Genomic DNA, 11,540 nt, shown 5'->3' with positions numbered 1-11,540 from the left:
TGGAATTCCTAGGAAGCAATGGAGGCTGGTGCCTATCATTCTAGAGGCTGTCACATGGCTGGCCACTGGGCTCCTTCAATACAAGCATTTCAGCCTCTTCCCAGGTAAAGCTGGAGGCCAAAGAGGTTGACTCTTATTGCTCCATATGCCTGCCCGATCCTCCAGTGACTATGAGATCGTTCAGATTCAGCAGGCCCTTCTTTATAACCAACCATTCTTTGGATCATAAATACTGAACGGTGTGTGGAGCAGTCATTCCCTCCTTCTGCTTATTTCCTTGTTTATATTTATTTCCTGCTGCATTCCCTAAGAATATAAGGCAACTTAAATAAAGATTAACAAAACGTTAATAGGGAGCAGCATCGTGCAGAGAAGAGAAAATACAGTGAAGCATTTGGCCTGTTTTCTGCTTTAATTTTGGTTTTGAACGCATTTTCGCACTGGCTTTGAGCTTCCTGGTAGTAAAGGGAAAAACAACAACAGAAAGGAAGGATTATACCACTTGCTCACGAGAGATCTTTTTCCCTATCACTCAATTCCAAAAGAGATTTCTCAGTGACTTTATATGCAGTCAGGTGGCCAATACAACGGCCACTGTTCCTGACCCTAACTTTACGATCTCATGCAGTGGCTGTCATCTGGAGGAGTGTGGCTGCACCTACGGGTAGAGGCCAGAGATGCTGCTAAACATCCTACAGTCCACAGGACAGGTCCCCAGAACAAAGAATTATCAGGTCCCAAATGTCAACAGTGCCAATTTTGAGAAACTGCTCTAATGTAAAATTCTCTATGATTGTTCAAGGACCTTTTTACATTAGAATTATCTGGAAAACTTTAAAACTCTATTGCCTGCAAGATTCATATATATGTGTGCGTGTGTGTGTGTGTGTGTGTATTTTGGCCTCACTGTGTGGCTTGTGGGATCTTAGTTCCCCGACCAGGAATTGAACCCCTGGGCCCCAGCAGTGAAAGCGCCGAGTCCTAAACACTGGACCGCCAGGGAACTCCCCTAAAAAACTCTATTGCCTGAATCCCACCCCCAGAGAGGCTGACTTAATTGGTCTAGAATGCAGACATGCCCCCGGTGATCCTAGTGTAGCCACACCTGAGACCCACCAGGCCAGGCTCCATTCACACATAAGTATACTGGGCTCAAGACTAGAAATTTGAAAATAACATCCAAGGAGTAGAGAAGTAGGGGCCTCAAACTCTCTTTCCTCAACATTACTTTTTAACAACTGGGCGTGTAATGCTTATTTTAACTCTAAAGTAACATAACCTATGGCAAGCTTCAGAAGAAGGGGAAAGGGGGAAAATGACCCAGAACCCCACGTGGCACCCTTACCCCTGATTCAGGATCACAAGCTTTATGAGTGAGAAATCTGGCCCCATGGGAACTCTGGCCACCCAGAGAGCAAATCACCCATCACCTGCCAAGGCCAGGTCGCCCAGTGTCTCAGGAGAAGCCAGCAATCCGGGTGGTTACGTGCCATGTGCCAATTTCTGAACGTTGGCAGCCTACTCCATTTGTTATTCAAGCTCTGCTGACCCCCACTGTGCAGGCCATATGAGACAGACTTTCGGGCCAGGCCCTACTCTTGGATCGCCAGGTTTGACCTTCAGCATCAAGTATTATTTTTTTCCAATTATTTTCATTCCAGACTATTTAAAATGTTTGTTTAATATTATTATACGGGGCTTCCCTGGTGGCGCAGTGGTTGGGAGTCCGCCTGCCGATACAGGGGACACGGGTTCATGCCCCGGTCCGGGAGGATCCCACATGCCGCGGAGCAGCTGGGCTCGTGAGCCATGGCCGCTGAGCCTGCGCATCCGGAGCCTGTGCTCTGCAACGGGAGAGGCCACAACGGTGAGAGGCCTGCGTACCGCAAAAAAAATAATAAATTAAAATAAAGTAAAATTATTATACGATTTGTATATGTGAGCATCATATGCAGTTTTGATGTTGCTTTGTGGCCTTCATATTTCTATTGCTTCAGGTAGAACAGCAATGCACCAAATGGATGTGTTCTATATAAGCCTGCCCTTGTTCCTGGATATTTAGATGTCAGATGGAATTTTTTTTTTTTAATGATGAAGGATAAAAAATAGCAGAAAGTCAGTATTCTCCGTTGCAAGTCAGATATGCTATATTCTCTGTGGCAAATGGAGGCTAGGTTAAATATGCTTTGGAAATCATGTAAATGGGTGAGAGGGTTGACATTCTGCTTTGAAGGTTGATAAACTTAACCAGTGTTCCAGTCCAAATGGAAGGTAAAGACCCCAGAGGCGGCCCCCAGGGGTCCCCCCAGGCTGAGTTAGGCTCCTTGGAGCAGTGCTGGGTCTGTTCCAGAACTTGGAAAAGGATTCCGATGAACCCTCAAGTTCCACTCTACAGAGCACGGCAGCCCCGCTTTGTGCCTGTCGGGGTGCAACACTGCAGAACCCTTGAGAAAGGACGTTTGAAACTCCAGATCCATTAGAGAATACCTGCAAACGCTTCTCCACTCAGCTTCAGCAGGCCGGAGCCTCTTACTGTCTCCCTTGTCTCGAGGGAGCACTACCAAAGGTACTGCAAACGCCCAGAGTTCGAGAAAGAGGAATGATTTAGGGTAAAATGACCCGGCGTGGGTTTCTGGCAGAATCCCAAGGCTCAGGTCTGGTTGGCACTGCGTTCCCGGGTGAGCACCTCACGGGGCCAGGGAGGAGCCCCGTCTCTGCCAGATTCCTTTGTAATGAAGTCAGCTGTCAACTGGGGGAAAGGCACAGAGCCCCTTTATTTCCAAGCAGGTGATGCAGCATATTAAAGGTTGAATTCCATCTTGTGCTCACATCCTGAAGGAGCCAGTTTGCAGGCAAGCTCAGTTCTTTCTGCAAAGAGGGAAACTTGGCAATGGTGGAGGCTGAGTACTTAAATGGCAATCAACTTCTGGCTCATATCAATTAATTCCTTCATGGACTTCTGCCTAAGTATAGCATCTTGAATTCCCAGCTGCGGAGGCTATGAAAAACAGCCCAAACAACACACACCATGATCCAGGGGATGGCGCGCCGGTGAAACGATGATGGGTGAAGCTGTCTCAGGGAAGCAGTGGGCGCCCATCGGGGGCTCCCTCTTCGTTTACCTGCAGAATCCAGGGCAGGACACATACTCCCTTCTCTGGGTGGGAAATTCTTTGAGAAAACTTTTACTATGTCCAAAGTGAAATCATTCTGAGGGGAATCACCTCCTTTTGGAGGTGATTTTTAAATATCCAAATTTTAAAATATCCAAATCCAAAGTGCCCATGAGATGTGGAAGCAGGATGGGGACTAAGAAATCAGAGGAGGGCTTTGTCATCACTCAGACACCAGGAGAACCTATTCCCAAAGTGGTCCTCGTCCCAAGGAACCTACCGGCGCCATCTCCATCTCCCTTTCACGTGAACAAGGAGCATCTTGATCGAGCACTGCAGACAGAGGATGAGTATCGGTGGTGCCACATGAGATTTGGCAATCCTTCAATTCATCTGTCAAGCTCAGACCTTGACATCTACACGGGGTTGTGAATTTCAAATCCCTTATCACTCAGGTGGGTTCTCTTCATCTAATGCTCTAACAATGTGGCTATCACCAAGCTATAACCAATGAAAATCAAGGTCACGTGGCAGGGACAAACTCACTTTTCCTCCGCTGCATGTGAAACATCCCTGGTTTGTCTTGCTCTCTGTCTTTTTTAAATTTTTTTAGTTTTTGCGGTACACGGGCCTCTCACTGTTGTGGCCTCTCCCGTTGAGGAGCACAGGCTCTGGACACGCAGGCTCAGCAGCATGGCTCACGGGCCCAGCCGCTCCGCGGCATGTGGGATCTTCCCGGACCAGGGCACGAACCCGTGTCCCCTGCATTGGCAGGCGGACTCTCAACCACTGCGCCACCAGGGAAGCCCTCTCTGCTGTCTTTTACTGAATCAGAGGGAGAGTTTGTTTTCCTTGTCCAGGAGACAGAACCTTTGTTTCTCTAAGGGAGTGTGCTGTCCAATATGGTAGCCAGTAGCTGCCTAAATACGTGGCTACTGAGATTGCAATGAAGTTAAATTAAGCAAAGTTTAAAATTCAATTTCTCATTCTCACTAGGAACGTTTCAAGTGTTCAGCTGCTTTATGGGGCTAGGGGCTACCGTATAGAACAGCACAGATACAGAACACTCTCCTAATCACAGAAAGTTCTCTTGGGCAGCTCGACAATTCTAACCCACCCCCTCCCACCTCCTTTGACCCCTTCCATGTACAGAGGCCCCTCTTCCTCTAGCTCCTTTAGTTTATTTTCCCACCTATCTTCATACTGTTCTCTGTCTTCAAATGTGCACTGGTTTTCCCCTCTTCAAAAAAAAAAAAAAAAAAAAAAATCATTTTTCCTGACTCCGAAACCTCCTCCCAAGGCTGTTTTATTTATTTTCTTCCAAATTTCTCAGCTCTGTGGTCTGCTCCCACATCCTCCACTTCCTGACCACTGACTCGCTGCTTCCTCACCTGCAGGCTGGCTTCCATCAATATCCATTTACTGAAAATGTGTTCCGAAGGTCACAGTGGCCTTCTCACCACCCAACGAGAAGGGTTTTCCCCCCGTCCTCACTCTCCTCTGCCTTTCAATAATTTACACCATCAGTCACCAGGCCCCATGTTCTTGCTTGGCAGTATTTCTTATGTTTATTCTTTCCTTTCTATTTCCAATGACAGGACCCTAGGGAGGTCCTTTTCATCTACTACCTCTGGTCTCTCCTCTCTCTAATCCCTCTTGTATATAGCCACCATGTTCATCTTTATAAAACAATTATTTCACATCATTTCCTCACTCAGCAAATACCAGTGACTCCCAGAGTAAGGCAGTGAGGAAGAGTGTGGTTTAAATGGCACTTGAGCCCTTTTCTGCCACTTACTAGCTATGTAGCCTAGACCAACTTACTTGGCTTTTCCGAAATTTCTTTTTCCTTCTTTAATTTGAGGGTAAGTATACTTACAAGTTGTTGTAGGGTGTTTGCTGGTGTTGCTGTCAGTGACTAAAAACACCTGAAATATATTAGATGCCCTATACAGGAAAGTTATTGCTTTAAGTATTATTATCTTTATTTAATCCAGGCTCCTTTTATGTTGATTCTAGAATCACTGCTTTTTCTCCATGGTACCTCTTATCCATCTGATTCCCTCCTTTATAGTGTTTCTAAAAAACAAACACCACTTTTACCTTGTCTCCTGCTTATGAGAACCTGAAGTAATGGTCTTATTATCTTCCAGAAAAAGATGAATGTTCCTTAGACTTTCAAGAATGTTTTAATCTTGCCCAACTACCCATTCAGCTTCAACCTGTTTCTGTCAGTGAATCCAAGTCATCCTCCTTTGCACATCTAGTCCATCCCTTTACTTCATTTTTCACGTCTATTGTCTGTTTATTCCTACTGTTCACACGCTCTTCCTTCTTTCCCTCCACTTACCTCAATCCTGGTCAGTTTTCTGGTCACAGACCAAGCCCCTCTTCCATAAATCCCAGGCTAATCTGCACCATTATCTCCTTTCTCTAAATTCCCATTGCCCTTATAGCCTAGCTTAGCAATTCATGGCTTCCTAGCTGGACTGTAAATCTTTCAAGCATGGGGAATCTGCTCTCTGTATTTTTTTAAAATCCACCCGCAGTGATGTCACCCTGGAAGTTCAATTAAGCACATGTTGATGAATTAAGAGCTTGACTGTAGTCCTCAGTCCCTCTTAGTTCAACAAAGGATGAGGGGGTAAGACAAGATCCCTGCTCCCCAGAAACTCACAATTAAAATTACCCAGAGACTCAATCTCAGCCGTTTTTCCTCAGTTCCACAGTTGCCACTGTCCTCATTAACCTGGTAAAGAAGGGCATCAAGGACCCGGGTCAGCATGGACTCAGTTTATAGCCACAACACATTGGAGTTGCATGTCCAAAATGCCTCCTTCTTTGATCTCTTCGACGGTAATGATTTCAGTTGATGTGTTTAGCACCAAACTCCAATAGAGCCAATATTTTGTAATAACTGTAAATGGAAAGTACCTTTAAAAACTGTACTAAATATTTTTTTAAAAACTTGGCTTTAGACAGTACGGTGAATATAATTAATGATAAAAAAAGAAAAAAAACCTGAATCTGAAAAGGTACCAGATCCATATGTAAATCCAGGCTTCAGCTCACTCCTTTCTTAAAGCAACAAAGATGTTGACTGTGATTACAGATAATCAGATCTTTCCTTCTGATGAAATGGGCATATACTGAACCAGGCGTACGCTATATTCCCTCGACAAATATATTTACACTTAGAACATGGAGAGAAAAGAAAATGTCAACAGCTGACAGCTTCTTGGCCTATGGGGTGTGATCCAGGCACATAATAAATTCATTTAATCTTGGTGTTGAATAGATGCATGTTAGGCTTGTGCATATATATATTTTTTTTTTTTTTTTTTTTTTTGGCCTTTCCTCCAACATGTTTTTTGAATACAGTGTCACATTCCTCTGTGTTGTCAGCAGAGACGGGAACCAAGCTAATCCTCTGGGTCCAACCTGGGATAACTTTCCCTAATGAGTAAAGATAGGAATGAAAAAGGGACACCATGTAGAAGGTGCCTTGTTGCCAAATGTTGGTGGATAACTATTTCATGCTGAAAAATATGCCTCAAGAATGTTGGCCACTGGGAGCTTACAGAGTCCAAAAGAAGATGCATTTCCACAGAAGATCTTAATCATGCTGATAAAGGGATAAGCACGGTCAAGAGGATGCAGACCAGATAAAAAGCCACCTCTGCTTAGAAGCTGGAACTTGCTCCTCTCTCCTCATTAAGGCATTTCTCATCTCAGCCAAACTGGATATGAAGATATGTTCCTTATCCCTGGCAGATCTCACAAGATATCAAACATTTCAGACTTTGTGTGTGAAAGCATGACATATTGGTTAAGACTGAAAATAGCATGTTTCTGGTAGAGTTCAAGTAGATAAGAAATACTACACCCCACTGTTTTTGTAAATGCCAGAGTTCCACTGAGTCGAGACAGATGGTAGCAGGCAAAGAGGCAATCTTATAATCAAAAGCTAAAATGTGTCAAAAATATGTTAGCAAGCAAAATAGAGCAGATTACTAGCTACTCATGTCATGACAGCTTGCAAAACATGTTAGGATGTTGAATCTCTAGTTATATAAATAAAGGAACAGTAAACAGAGCAGCAGCAAATGGTGTGAGAGCTCATGTAATGACTGCCCCTTCATGGCAGTCTGGGGAAAGAGAAAGTCATGTGGTCACAAGGAGCCTCGGATGGACCTTAAGAGGCCCCCAGCTTCAAGTATGGGGATCCATGTTACTTCCGTGAGTAACAGATTTCTCTGTGATACCCCAAAGCTGTTTAACTCAATTACAGGAGCCATTCAAACTTACCAGAGAGAATTGTAAGGATTCCTTTGAGAATCATCATGTCATTTAGCTCAAAGAAACAAGAGGGTGAGTGTTATTTTGTGAAAACAAAGTGTACCCAAGGCTTTCTGTATATGTCAATCTCATTTCAAGGAGGTTTTTTTGACCTCGGGATGGCAAGGCTTCGATGGCCCTGGAGAATGAGCTTGACCACAGGTCAGCCCTGGGCTTCTTATTGTCTTGGTTAATCTTTGATCAGGTTTGTGGAGAGGGAAGGCAATGTTTATCATGACTGGGGGAAAATGGAGACACTTTTATTGAGCACCTACTATGGCCCAGGTACTATGCTGCTGTCACATCAAATTTGACCTCTTGCCTCTCGAGATGGAGAGAAGGTAACTTTGACTAGTCCGCACCCAATGGAAGTTCAAATCTGACCTCCTTCCCCGTCTTTCCCTTCCCCTTTTCTGCACTCAGAGAATCCAGGGGCAGAAAGAAATGGTAGAAAGTGGGCCTTGTGTTCTCATGCCAGCATTGCCACCACCTCTGGCTCCAGGGTTCTACTTCAACACTGGCTGCCTCTCTGGTCCACTCGATACCAAAGACACGAAGGTCAGCCCCACTTTTCAATCTCCATAGGGAATCACCTGGGGAAATTTCAGTGTACCAGAGAACGCTGCATTTTAAAGCAAGAAATCTTTTGATAAGCTACTTATCAAAGGGTGAAGGTCCAAGTGTCTAACATGTAACAAAGGATGATAATCAAATTTCTGGAGATAAGACAAGAAAAGGAATTTGCATTGTTCTTGAAGAGGAACCAGCAAGACTGGGCTCTGCATTGGAGAAGAAAGGACCAGAAAAGGCGACAACCCCAGCTGTGTGGTCGCCAAGTGAAGACTATAGAGATCAGAAGCGTCTGAGGCATATTTCTAGGTTTTGTTTGGTTTGGACTGGTTCTTTGAAGATCGGGCCAGGCAAACCTCCCCTGCTCCCTTCGGTGCTAAATCCTCAGTGAAAGCACATGGCCCACTAATGCTTCTGGGGGAGTGGGCTCTTCCTGGAGAGCTCAGACTGCCGTCTCTGCCCTGCAAGGTGGAAACAGACACCTGGTCAGGAGGCAGAGAACACGGGAGTGGCTGGTGCCTGGATGACCCACGTCAAGCAGCACTCCTGTGAAAGCGCCCCTGAGAAGAAGAGATTCACCGAGAGTGAGCTGGGTGACAGAGGAGTGGCCGATGCGACAGCTGCTCAGCTTCCAGTGGACACCAAGCTCCTGATGTGTCCTCAGCCAGATGCCTGGGAAGTTCATCCGTCTCCCTAAATCCACACAACTCCAGAAAACGTGGTATCCCATTTCACAAAGGATTGGGGCTCAGAAAGGTAAGGCAGCCTGCCCAAGGTCTCATAGCTAAGTGGAGGCATGATTCAAAGTCGAGGCATATATGTGAGAAAAAAAGGAAGAGAAAGGGTATATTTATGTGATACGGATTTATGCGTTAGCTAAAGACCCAACTTAGAGGGCTTCCCTGGTGGTGCAGTGGTAGAGAATCTGCCTGCCAATGCAGGGGACGCGGGTTCGAGCCCTGGTCTGGGAGGATCCCACATGCCGGCGGAGCAACTGGACCCGTGAGCCACGACTACTGAGCCTGCGCATCTGGAGCCCGTGCTCCGTAACAAGAGAGGCCGCGATAGTGAGAGGCCCGCGCACCTCAATGAAGGGTGGCCCCCGCTTGCCACAACTAGAGAAAGCCCTCGCACAGAAGCGAAGACCCAACACAGCAAAAAATAAATAAATAAATTTATTAAAAAAAAAAAAGACCCAACTTAGAGTTATGCCCCTAAATACAGAATACCTATAAACATTAATTAGCATCCTCTTCGGCATTCCACTGAGAAAGATAGTCATCCATAAGACCAAATAAGACCTCTTGACGGCCCTACAACTACCATCAGGTGAAAAAAAACGGATTCAGGGTGCGCTCCTGCTAAGTCAGATATGGAATGTGCAACTCACACGTTCTGGTGAAATTGAAGCAGGTGAACTCTAACTGCCAGGACGTAACGAGTATAATAGCCAAAGGGAATAATTCGGTTTAAGCAACCGTATGCTTCAGTTATCTATAGGTGTGTAGATGTAATGGGACCCCCTTTATAATACACTTGGTCGTTCTCTTCCTAGTTACACCTGAGTGGATTTTCCCCCATTGGGAAAGCCAGTGTAGGAAATCTTGGAGGTTCGGGACCATGAGAGCTCCGAGGGAAGCTAAGTGGGGGGTCATTTTATAAGGTAATGGGTCCCAGGAGGCAAGATGATGAAGTCCTAAGTTCCTGTCCTGCGGTGTGATTTTGGACACAGAACAAGGTCTCTGGGCTTCAGGTGCTTTATTTCTAAAGTAGGGGAAATGGTCTCTTGTCGCTTAAGCTGTCATGAAGATTAACTGAACACAGCCCAATGTCTGCCACTAGTTGGTGCTCAATAAAATTGTGTCCCTATTCGTCTGCAGAGTGTTCCTTTAGCCTAGGAGCAACTGAGAGTTTGACGAGCAACTGTTAATTTTCTTTACTATCAATTTTTCTGTCAAGTGCCACAGGAAATACTAGCATTGCAGAGCTGAGTAAGAGGCCATCTTTCATCCAATGAGCCCACTGAAGGCTCAGGAGGCAAAGACCCACACACAGTGACTATCCACGTGAGGAAGTGCTCTTCTGGGGTGTCAGAAAGATGCTGTGAGAGCCCAGGGGGGTGGGGCGTCCATCTGTACACACGAGTTACATGACGGCTTCAGCGGGGAGACGCAGTGGGAAAATCAGTAAGAGTCCTCTGGGTTGTCAAGCCTAGACAGAGCAAACAGCCTGAGCACAAATAAAGGTGAACTTCTGTTATTTTGTTAGAATTCTCAAAATAAATGTTTCTGTCCATAGAATACAATTCTTGTCATATTTTCATAGTCATCAAAACAGTGTGAGGATAAAGTGTGGGTAGGGGCTCAGGCACCCACCCCTGATCTGTGAGCTGGACCGAAACCCCACAGAGAAGAGGGACTAACAGCCGTCCTGTCCCTCTTGTGTTGCCAGCACCCATCACAGCGCTGGCACAGACTGGGAGCTGGGAAAACTGTTCAAGAGTAAATGTGCGACCCACCCTCTGGGCAGGGTGGACCCAGCTGGAGCTGACAAAAGGTCAATCTGCCTGGGTTCCCTGTCCAAGGACCTGGCAATTCCTTGTCTCAGTTCAGATCAGTGACATACATCAGTCCTCGGCAAGGCCACAGAGGGACACAGACTGACCACATGGAGTGTGAAGAGGTAGACCAGCAGGCCAGCGGCTTTGGGGAGTTCTCAGAGCACAAACTCAGGCGGATCAAAGTTCTGGACATCACATGCAAACCAGAGTGGGGCGTAACAGGACACAGGGGACTGGATTCTGGGAGAAACAGGGGAGCAGTCAACGTATATCAAGAGAGACTCATGGCTCCAGTGAGCAAAACTGGGGCCCTTGTCCCAAATCAACAGATAACAGGAAAATGATTCAATACTAAACCACCACCCAAGCTTGGGCAGACCTGCCCACAGTCATGACTGATCTGGGTCCTGGAAAATGTACCCACTTGCCTCAGGGGATGGCGACCAGGGGAGAGGCAGGGAAAGTAAAGCAGACTCAGTAGATCCAAAAGTGTGACAATAGCTGACAACGTTTTCACTAATTGACATTGGAACACACAGCTGCGTACTAGCCACCTCAGTCTCTGGATCTTAATTTAACTTCTTTGTTCTCCATATGCTCCATGCCTGGAACCCCGAAGCATTACCAAATATGCTTATTAATAAAGTTAGTAAGACGTCACCACTCGGCAGACATGAGCCAAAGTTCCTTCTCATGGCTAATGTTAAATGGCCCAAGTGTGACTGCTCACACACCGTGTAGCAGGGTCACGTCACTCACATTACATGTGGGTGTACGGGGGCTATGTACCATCATCATTTCCCTACTGATCTGTTCGTTTTCATGAGTGCCCATCTGCTGAGTAGTGGTGGGAAAGTAATAATTAGATTGAGCCCAGTCTAGCAAAGTTAGTCAATGCAATCATGTAAGGGTCCCTTGAAATAAATACTCAATATCCCAAGATAAAATCCTCGCCCCTC

Source organism: Tursiops truncatus, chromosome 13, assembly GCF_011762595.2.
Source record: "Tursiops truncatus isolate mTurTru1 chromosome 13, mTurTru1.mat.Y, whole genome shotgun sequence".
In the NCBI taxonomy this organism is placed as follows: Eukaryota; Metazoa; Chordata; class Mammalia; order Artiodactyla; family Delphinidae; genus Tursiops; species Tursiops truncatus.
The sequence above is the reverse complement of the archived record's forward strand: the minus strand, read 5'-3'. Positions refer to the sequence as shown.